Source organism: Metopolophium dirhodum, chromosome 3, assembly GCF_019925205.1.
Source record: "Metopolophium dirhodum isolate CAU chromosome 3, ASM1992520v1, whole genome shotgun sequence".
Lineage (NCBI taxonomy): Eukaryota > Metazoa > Arthropoda > Insecta > Hemiptera > Aphididae > Metopolophium > Metopolophium dirhodum.
The window spans coordinates 4,666,833-4,678,836 of record NC_083562.1 but is presented as its reverse complement, the minus strand read 5'-3'; the positions used below and the strand labels follow the sequence as shown (position 1 = coordinate 4,678,836).

Genomic DNA, 12,004 nt, shown 5'->3' with positions numbered 1-12,004 from the left:
TATAGTAAATACTAAATAGTGTATTATCGTACAGCACCGAACGAAATTCATTGATTACTTCTTACTTATTACAATATTATATAGGTACCATCATCGTTAATTTAACATTTATGAATTATTATGGTAGGTACCCAGACATTTCTCATGCGCATGCACTGATCATTTTGTGCTTTCTTAATACCTCTATGGCTCTATTGTACTATTTTGCTATAGAAATCCGTATAAAAATAAATAATAACGTGTTAATATTATTATATTCTTCGAATCAACCTACAACTTACTAGTATACAACGGAACTATTTTAATAATGTACAAACCCAGCAGATCGTTGTTTTTGACAACATATTTTGATTTATAATCCAATGAATATTGAAAACTAACCAATTCGAAAACTTTTGCATTATTTCGTAATAATTAATCTCTTATGGTATACCTATGAATTTAATATATTACTATATCATCCATAAATTACAAATGAATAATGTAAAAATTAAATGAATTCTCGAGAAAGAAACAGAAATGTCTAAGATAACTTATACACAAATAATAGACGTTATTCAATATTTGTCAACTAATTTTTTCAAAATATAACTTAAATAATTTAATATAGAATAGGTTAGGTTATCCTGTTCATAGTAAAGTTCACTCATTTGATTTCCATACTCTGTATCCAATTAATGTTTTAATAATACTTAGTTGAAGTACACATTTTGAGAATATAATTATTAGCTTGAAAATGTATCATAAAAAAATGCGTATACTTTAAAATAAACCAACTGTTGAGCCAATTAGTTTAACAAACACGTTTTATTGGTTTTAACGAGCGAACTAGCAATATTTCGTCATTATTCAAAAGTTTAGTAATTTAATGTATAAATAAAAAGTTTTTTTGTGCTGAACTGCTGATATTCAATATTTTATAATTTGTAAAAACCGTAAAAAATATATTTTAACTAGGTTATCGAAGTAATGAATAGTAGAATACGGTGAAAACCGAAAAATGTATCATCATGAAATGTACTTAAAAGTTGAAATCATACAGAGTTTTAATTTTAAACACGGTCTGTCAAAGTTCTAATAATAATACTTTTTATAGGTACACATGCAGGGGGATTTTGAACCAAGCTCAACCCCGTCTTATGCTAATTATGTATAATTATTTAATTATACTTATTTTATATTTATTACGTTTTAATATTTTAGTTTACATGATAATATGTACATCAGTATAAAACGACCACGTAACATGACTATTTCACCGAGGTTGAACTTAGATTTGAATCATTTATCTATAAGTACCTACAATATAATATAATTAATTTGTGATACCTAAAATAATTCTAAAAAAAGTACAAAATGTCAGTAATGATGGTCATAGAAGAGTATGAATGCAGTCGTATGAGAATGTGCATCCCTACAAGACGTAACCTGTGAATAATAATATAGTGGACATTATATTATTTTTCTGGACATTGTTCAACTTTTTGGTTACATGTTACCAACATTTTGATACCTGACCTACGTGGCAACCTGCGCTTTAGATGACGTACGCTGAACACAAGACAAAACGGTGAAGTGGAAACCAGGCATTACCTCGACGCGTTGCCCTTTGCTCGTAATCCTCGGGAAACGAGTGAAGCGTTTCGTCGGACCGGAAATTAGGCTCACATAATATAAACGTAGGTACTTACATAACTTGTTTCACCGGAATTCGTTGTACTACACACCATTATTAGCATTTATACGCACTCAGGGAACGATAATGTGAAAACGGCTTGAACAAGAACCCAACGGTTCGACGAACGTGGAGGAAAAAAATTCGGCGATGACCGCGGAAAATATTACAGTTTCCCGTTCACAGAATACAGAACACAGTATATACAATGTGACCACGGTCACCGAATGTATACTGCGGTTGCAGACATTATTAAACCGCAATAATGTAGCCCTCCTGATTGGCCGAAACATTCGTTTGATACGCGATAATTTCTGGTTTAAGCTGGGTTCACACCGCACCGTGCCGTGAAATGTTGCCGTGCTCTGATTGGTCCAACCACCATGCGGTATCGTTTGGTAACTGTGGTAACCGTGATTATTTTACACGACGCGGTGTAGTGTGAACCCGGCTTTAATTTTGTAGAAATCTGCGTAACTATAATCTATATACATACCAAATACCAATGATACCGTGAAGTTGGATGGTATTTTACCGTGTGGTTATAATGGTTACGAATAGTAGCCGCATTATGCGTTATACAGATATATAGGGGGACGTATTTATTTTTTACTATAAGAAGACGTATTTATTTTTTATCGCAGACGTGTAACGGGACACGGGACACGGTTGTATGGAAAACCTTAAGGCTTCGTATTGCAACTGCCAACGGTATCGTCTGCATCGTGTCAATGTAGGTAATCGAAGTATACGCTAAACTTCTAGAGTAAGTGTTATACCAATATTTTATAACCAATGTATTCGCTATACGCCAAAATACACGGCGCGATGGTACAGTGTTAAGGCACCTTTGATTACGAGCAAAAGGCGGCGGCGCTCCAATTGGATAAGTCCCAGTATAGTCCCAAATAAGTCAAATATACCAATGAAGACATGAATTAGGTAAGTAGGTATGTATATAATATTTATTATTTACAGGTTTCTATTCTCTACATTCGTAGTCAGTAATAGTGCGGTATTATAGCGGTATTAATTAATATATATTATTATTGAATCATGGCGAACTCGTTAAAAATTATAATGTCAGAACGACGGGAAAAAATTAACTGTGGTTTATTTACATAAATATCGTTTCATTTGGAAACAAAAAGACGGATTGTTAAAATGGTTATGTTCTAACAAAAGTTGTTCTATGGCAAAGTCAATTTCCTTAATGGTTTTTCAAAAACCATATGTGAGGGCATAGCCCATCAATTATGTACCCAAATAAATTTAAAAACAATTTTTAATAATTTAAACCACTCCAACTCAATCTCTATCTTTATTATTGATCTTCGGGTTGATCCTTTATTTCCTATTAACCCTTGCCAGTTCCACCCGTCAATTAAAATACATTATAAATTATCCAAACACGCCTAGTAGTCAAATTACCACTTTCAATCATGGCACAGCTGATAATGATAAAACAAACGTCTTATTTTAATTGGTCACAGACAATTTAAAAATCTTAAAACCTAAGCAGCTGCTATTTTATTTCAAGAAGCGCCATTAAAAGCCTTGACAGTATTTGTCCCTTTAAAAACTACTAATAATATACTATATTCATAATTTCCATTTGTGGTTTAACAAAAAAAAACTCCAAACCCTATAGTTCTTTCTCCTATAGTCTGGTGAAAAAATAAAGCTCAAATATATATATGAAAAATAAAAATAAAACTAAATAAAATTATGATAACTTTTTGAATTCGAGAGCTCAGTATAAATCGAAATCTAAAATAGTTTTCCACGATGCGCATACCGCTGGTCTGAAAACATAATGGTAACAAACCCGAAACAATTTTGGAAATAATAGTTTTCGTGATATACTTACCAAAATTGATATTATTATGTATTTATGTTACATACAAATATAAGGTCCAACTATTTTTTTTTTTTGGATTAATAAAAACTTGTAAAAAAAACATAATTGTCCTCGTTATTATTATATTAAGTAAATCAAAAAACTATTAACGTAGACAATTAATTGAACCTATAGACTTTACAGCTACATGATTAAAAATTAAAATCGATAGTACATTTAACAAAAGACATTTTTATGAACAATATCACAACTATTCCGTGTCAAATTATTAGGAAAATAACCTCAACAGAATAGTGAAAAGCTTAATGAATCGTTTGTATAAACAAGTAGTCCAACGAGGAATTATGACTATTCATTGAAAGTGGTGACGTAATGGAGCTCACAATCGTTGCTACCGACACTTTAAATTGATAAATATTTGCGAGGCATCTCTTACAACTTAAAAGTAATATAAGATACGCACTTTGAAAATAAAATCTATTAATTTTAAAATAACTCCTCTTACTGTGTGTGTGATGTTTTTAATTCCTTATCCATACAATTTTAAATGTATTAAAATATGTCTGGATGTATATTAAATATATTTTAATTTAAATTTGAAAATATGTGAACATTGTAAACCTATATGAGTATAATGTTGATTGTCAATACAGTGGCAAATAAAGATATATATTATAGGAATTAATATAACAAAATATTTCTAATTCTGGACGTTAATTTTGGCTGTAAGTCTGTAGATTTAATTGTTATTGTTTTGCAAAATCATAATATATTATACCCCTTAGCCATTTTGCTGAAACTGTACTTTCGACTAATTCAGAAGAGATATTCTCAACACGATTTGAGTTAATGCCACAATAGCTCTTAATCTATGTATTCGTAGAGAATATCGCGACGTTAGTTTCAGTTTAAACTGAACATGTATAATACGAAGTATAATACATTTAAAAAATATATAATGTTTAAAGACATAGAATGATATATTATGGTTAGTACTTAATTACCATTTATCAGAATCGATGTCAATTAAACAATAAATAAATATGGAATGTTCATTAATTTTTTCAATTATTTCTTTAACGCCATAATGGGCTATGATGCCATGATGGTAAAGATAATATAAATATTTATTGAGAACGGAAAAATGTAATAAGTAATATAGTAATGAGTATTTAGTATTTAAAATATTACATTTTGGTAAATTTTATGTTATTTATAATGGCCATTAAAATATACATTATTATAATGCGTGTTATTGTAATTTATACACAGTACTACAACAGTACATACATTAAAATATAATATGCATAATATAAAGCTGGCATGTGAAAAAATATATATTTAAATTCGTCCAAACAACTAACACAAGTTATTATAAATATTGATGGGAATCAATAAAATGGCTTTAATATTATAGAATCATTGAATAAATTATTTTTCAATAACTATACTACTTTTTCTGATTGTTTATAAAAAAAAAATTAGGTACACATAATATTATACGTATGAGCACAACAGATCACAAATGTATGATTTAGATCGTTGTTAGTTGATACATTGGTCAAAGGAACAGTTATTAGTTATTACTTATTAGGTATAAAAAGTAGTTGAATAATTTAAAATTACATAATAACATGGGAAAATACCTACTAGTTAATCATGTTTCACCAAGCATGCTCACCCTCTTTTCTTCTTCAATAATGAAGTTATTCAAAAACGGATTTTCGGAATTACTAAACATACCTTTTTAAAGACGATGTTTTGAAATTCTTGATATTTCATGTACTATTTAAGGAGTACCCCATGAAAAAACAACAACTTCTGTTTTTCAAATGAAAAACCCGTTTTTCTACCGTAAATATTATTAATTGGATAATTTTTCTGAAAATATTGAAGAATCAAAATCAAAATTCAAACCAATAATTTTAGATTTATTTGATTTTATGTACTATATGGATAATAGGTCCATGATGATAATGAATTTGTAAGATATGGAGGCTATGGTATTTTGAACATTTTAGTGATTCATATTAATAATTTGTAAAAATGGTAAATCGTGTAAGTATGTACCTATGTAATAAATACCAGATCCATTATTACATCTATTTTATATTTTTATAAAATCATTTTTAAGGACCATTATTATGTCCTTATAGTATAAACATTATAATAACTGAGGAACCACACGTTCAAATTTTGAATTAGATACCTACATTAGATACCTACAATTAGCTACCTACATGAAATTTTCCAAAAAATTATATGCTTAATAATTTACAGTAAAATACAGGGATTCTCATTTTAAAAACAGAATTAGTTTGTATCACCACGAGACATTCCTTAAGTAATAGGACAATACAATTCAAAAATATGGTCTTGTAGTTTATTTAAAAATTCTAAAATTCATTATTTAAGGGATAAGGGAGGGTGATTAATGATTATGCTTGCAGGTGAATCAACCTTGTATAGGCGTTTTGGCCAGATTGACCATTTATAAACTACATACGACACATCTACCTATTACCTAGTTGACAAATATAGTCATTCTTATACAGTTATACATAAGTAAGGTCGCCATGTCTCGTTATCTACTATGCTTATATTATTTTATAGTAATTCACTTAGGTGCCTACTTTAATAGAATAATATAATTGTATTATAAGATATGTGATGTATTGCGTATAACGAATGTAACTCAATTTCTGAAAACCAGTCAAAAGGTTCAATTAACGTCTTTTCATTCATTTTTCAACAAAAAATGCATGTCTATAATACTATTAACGTACTATAATACACTTGTCTACTGACTAGATTGAATTGTAACTGTGGTCTGTGAGTAATTTCTTGCTTATTCTATAATTTATCATTTATCCTATAAATTATTAAATTACCGATAGTTATAATAGCCATACAGTATAATATGGCCATAGAATAATATGCCATAACATTTATTTTATTCGGCTGTGTTTTAAAATCCACTGTCTAGTGAGTAATAATAAGGATTATCCTAATAGGTACGTTTTGAAAAGTACTACTTGACCATAAATAATATCTAGGTAGAGCGTTATTTAACAAATATCTATTGTTTGTGGTTTTAGCTAAAGTTTTATCTTTACATTATATGCCATATTATATTTCAATTTATTGTATACAATTATTTATATATACCTACATAAATTTATATAATTTAATGAAAATAATAATGTAGCGATACAATTAATATAATGAAAAAGCGACGACAATAAGCCTTGTTAAAACTCGTTTAATCGATATTTCACGTATATAGTTACATCACGTTTGATGACAGTGTTTAATTCGCAAGCATTGACACATAATAGGTATTATATTATATGCCTATCATAATATTACCTTAGGTGCGAATCATTTGTAAATATTAAGGGTGCTTAAACACTGAGCAAAATATACAGAGCACAGGAAATTCAAATTTTAAAAGCTTAATAATTAAAAATTATCGAGTTTATAGATGGATCAACCAACAAACTTGAAGATAAAAAAAATGTGTAAATTTTAGATTTGAATGTAATAAGTAACTTACATTTTTCTAAAAGAAACTTTTAAAAATAGTTAGTGTTCACGCTGTTAAACAAATAATTATCCTGTGTACAATATATATATATATATACACCATCCACTTGATGAAATCACTCTTTTCGTGAAGTGGACATCCACTTCATGAAATGTATTCATTTCGAGAAAATTACATTTTATTATATAATATGGATGGTTTTTTGATCTTTCCGTGAAGTAGACAAAACTAATTTTATTCACATTGTGTAATAAATAATTTTTTATATTTTTGAATTATAATATTTTACAATATTATTGCTTTAATACAATTACATTACAAACTAATATTTTTGTGGTTAAAACAAGCACATCGTGTAATAAATTATTAACCTTGTCATAAATAAGTAAAAATTTAAATTGTAAAAATATTGAATATAGGTAGGTATTAGAATAAAAACATATCATACATTTAATAATATACTATTTGGTGGTTAAAAATATAACGTCTATACAGTTATTATCAGAAATTCAAAAAATATTATAGGTTTGCCCCTATATTAGGTAATTTGAACAGTTCTCGAATTTATAATCACAAAATGTGTATCCCTATAGAAATTAAAAGAGCAATAGAAGTTACGTTAATATGCTTATTATTTTTTGTACGTTTAAAGCCCCAAGTATGCTACAAAGTGATAATATCTTAGAGTCTATGAACTGTGTATTAGATGAATTTAAATAACTTTGACCAGAGTGTCTTATCGAACACGGACGTTCAAGGCACCCACAGAGTCAAGGGAGTATCAAATGAAACAATCAAGATGTCGAACACATGATAAAACGATAAGTACAAAAAATGATCAGTTGTTATTTGATTTGTCCAATGACAAAAAAACTGTTCGTGTCTTCGTACAATAAGCTAAGGCTACATAATGTGTTATTTTGAATTAGGTACTTAAAAGACTAGGTACCATTTGACTTTGTTAAAACAATTACAACTGAGAAAGAAATAATATGTCCATATATGTACTATAGACATGTGGAACGTTTAACTGTAAATTATCAATGCTCTTTATGACTTTATGTAAAACTATGTTTACTAAAATAGAGACTGCAGAAGATCTAGAGCAATAAATGTAAACCAAATTATTAGTCGATTAAGAATCGGGCACACAAGACTTACAAAGACCTACACAAGATTTCTTGTAACAAAAGAAGAACCTCTTATATGCGAAGCATGTGGTATTAGGTTAACAGTAAAGCACTTATCAAAGAAATATCAACGATATGAACAGGATCAATGGAATCTTAACATGACAGAAAGCCTCAACGCTACACTTGGAGCCCAACCCTGAACAAAACAAGAAATTTCTGAACTATAAACAAAATTATTATTATGATATGCGGTGTACCTACAACTTGTATAGATCATACATATTATAAAGCAAAAGTAACAGTGATTAGTGTCCTAGTGGCGTTCATAATAATAAATTCAAATAAAATTCAAATTTATAATAATTATAATATAAATAGAAAATGGGTTAAAATTAATGGGAAAAGCAGCAAGTCTTTCAACTAACTGCTTGAATTTTGGTGTATGATTCGTGCACGCTATATTCGTGCATTTAATATTTTATATGCAGGCTCTCAATTTTTGATTTACGAAGTTCACTGGACATTTTTCAGCAAATGATTTATGTGAAGTCTCATAATGACGTTTAATATTCAAAACTTAAAAAACTGGGGGAAAATCAAACAAACTGGCGATACCCCTGAGCCTACTTATATATTGTATTATTGGTCTTTACTTTTTATATGCAGGGCCGCCTTTTGGTTACTGTTGATGTAGATGATATTTTGTATTTATATATGTAGGCATCTATTATAATATACACATATGATAAGAAAACGCCACGACATTCCACAATCGCCGTGATTTCGGGTAAACGCCCGCGAACAATTATCAATAAGGTATTAAGCCATTAAGGCACAGTATAATATAATATTACCTATATTATATTATATGCACGCCAATATTATCGTTGTTAAAGTACCGAGTCCAAGTAGTACAACAGGTGTGGCATCTGAGACCGACAATGATCTATAGGTAGTATACTAGTATTTATAATTTATATATGTTAGATATGTCGATATTTGATACCTACAAGGTAAACACTATACTCGAAGCGATCCAAGGAATTTACGTGCTCGATTTTTGAATAGTAAATAATATCACGTGACTCTAAAATATCCACCTCCACCATCGACCACCGTAAAATGAGGTATTATGAATTATGATTGGTAGTATTTGGTATAGCCAACAAGGCGATGCGATTTATGATTCCCGGGATAGCTCTATATGTAATATGTATTATGTATATAGTCGTATACTCGCGTGTAGATTACGATAAACGGCGGCGGTGCTAGTATACCACCAGGTGAAGACCATAAATCGTCACACATAGTCAGAACTATTACAGTGCACTCTACTTAATACTCGTACAAACACTCAGGTGTAAATCGGATTGGATTTATGGCGCGAAATTACAACAGCTATAGTATAAAGTATATAAACATAATAATAATACATTAAATAAATATAAATACGTAACGACGTAATAATACACGGACGTAGCCGCAGATAACAATAATAATATGTGCGTACAAAATATACATCGTGATATCATCCACGTTATCAGATCGGGTGGAAAGGTGCGTTTGATAAAAATTTAAAACCAAAAATACATGTAACTGCAGACGCAAACAGTGTCCGCGGAACATTCGGCATGCAAGGCAGGGCGCGCGTGTCGCACACGCGTCATTATCTTCGAGGCATAGGCGGCAAAGCGATACACTAGGTATATACAATATAATACGAGGTGAAAAGGCAGTGTGCATAATATACTGTACGAACTGCGAGAAGACTTATAATATCAGGTAGCCGCATATAGGCGCAATTTGATGGGGGCTTTGGTGTGCTTAGCGCCCCGAATTTTGAATTTAGCACCCCCAAATTTGTTCATGTTAATTTACATTTTAAGCTGATTTCCATAACCATAAAATAACATGGAAAAAAATAGAAGGGCTCTAGCGCCCCCAGATTTTTCATTTAAATTGCGCCCCTGCAGGTAGGTACCTATGATATGACGTGTAAATCGTGTGCGAATTTCGGATTTCAAACGTCGGATATCCCTCATGGATCCGAGCCCTGAAGCTGTAACGAGCTGCGGATCGATCGTCGAAGGCTGCAGGAGAAAACCGAAAGAAAACAACGGATATTGGTCGGTCGCGTGCACGCGGCGTTTCGGTCCGAAAACCGGTGTCGTCCGACCACGGGGACGTGCTACGGGTGCGACAAGTAACCGCCGCGAGTGCCGCGTAAAGTCACGTCGTTTAAATATATATTGCTAGCGTAACAATACCTATGTAACGAAATGCAACGTAGGTACCTAAATATAGCTACACCTACGTAACATTACACTACAATATACTAATATTATACACACAAACATATAAATATAAACACACACACACACATACCACATATACATAATATATATATATATATTATGCACACGTGTATAATAATAATACACACAAATACTAATGACGAGGAGTACCTGTGCAGTTGTATATAGTGTACTTTGGTAAAAGGGCACATCGGTCATACGCACGTGAACACACACTGACTTATATTGTATTATTACTATTATTGTTATTATTATTATTATTTTTATTATTATTGTTGTTGTTGTATACTGGTGGCGTGCGCTCGAAAAGTCGTCGTGCTCATGCGGCGGCCGCTGGTCCGGGACTGTGGAAGCTGTGCGAGCAGTCCCGCCGGCAGGTCAGGGGGCTCATTGATTTTCGGCACCCGTTGTCGTCTCCCCAGCCCGCACTGCCGCGGCCACGCGCGTCCGTCACCACGCGCGGGTCACATTGCACCGAAGCAGAACGCTTCACGCCCAACCAATCGCCGAGTGCATCGATTCCGAAAAATACGCCCCGGTGGCGGCGTCCGTCCCCGGGTTGGGGTGATGTGGGAGGGATGCTGTGCGTGCGTGTCTGTGTCTGTGTCTGTGTCTGTGTGCGTGTGTGTATGAGTGTTGAGGGTGTGCATGTGTGCGTGTGTGTGTGTGTGTGTGCGCGTGTGTGTATGAATGTTCGGGGGGGGGGGGGGGGGGGGATTACCCTCGCGCCTTGATCGCGGTGGCAGCGAGAAGAGAGCGTTGTTGTAGTAATATAAAATAATTATCGTTCCGGAAGGGGACTGAAGCAGGCAGATATCACCAAGTCGACCGGGAAATGAAAACAATATGGCACGTTGGCTGCTGAAAACAATATTGTTTCGTCGGCCGTTTATTTATAGCCGACTAATGTTCGCGGTCGACGAAGACCGCATAATATTATTTTTAATACCTTACATCATTATAACGTATACCAAGGCATAAAATATATTATATTATATATAACGCAATTTTATTATTGTCGTTATTACCGTTACCTATACTTATTGGTATATAGTTGACAAGAAAATGATAAATCATGTAGTCCTTAAAACGTGTTATTGAAATACGACGCGGCGCTAATCGTAAATTATTATGACGTTCGGTATGGATCGGATAGTGAAATTATTACCACATTACGCGTTTACGCGTAAATTCACCATGTTAAGGACACGTTTTCACGGTATATATATGACCGTCTTCGATCAACTATTTAGGTTGCCAATATGACACTTTTGGAAAGTTATTAAATAAAAAATACATCACCTAGGTATACAATATTATAGTAGTATGTATGTACTTACAAAATATTTATAATACCTAATATCATTTTCACACGAGCGTACAATGCAAGCTACACACCGGAGTAGTGAAATTGCCTATATTAAACGCCGTCTTTCGTTTCGCTATTGAATATTATCTACGGACTGTCAACGG

General features: G+C 32.0%; 1 protein-coding gene across 2 annotated transcripts in view; it reads right to left on the bottom strand.

The window, feature by feature from the left end:
* The window catches only part of LOC132940431 (muscarinic acetylcholine receptor DM1), a 35,781-nt gene extending 24,889 nt beyond the window's left edge, over positions 1 to 10,892 (bottom strand). For both annotated transcript variants that reach the window (XM_061008040.1, XM_061008041.1), the window contains exon 1: positions 10,682 to 10,892. The gene's annotated coding sequence lies outside the window, so the exon portion shown is untranslated. The remainder of the gene's footprint in view (positions 1 to 10,681) is intronic.
* Between the last annotated feature and the right edge of the window lie 1,112 nt (positions 10,893 to 12,004).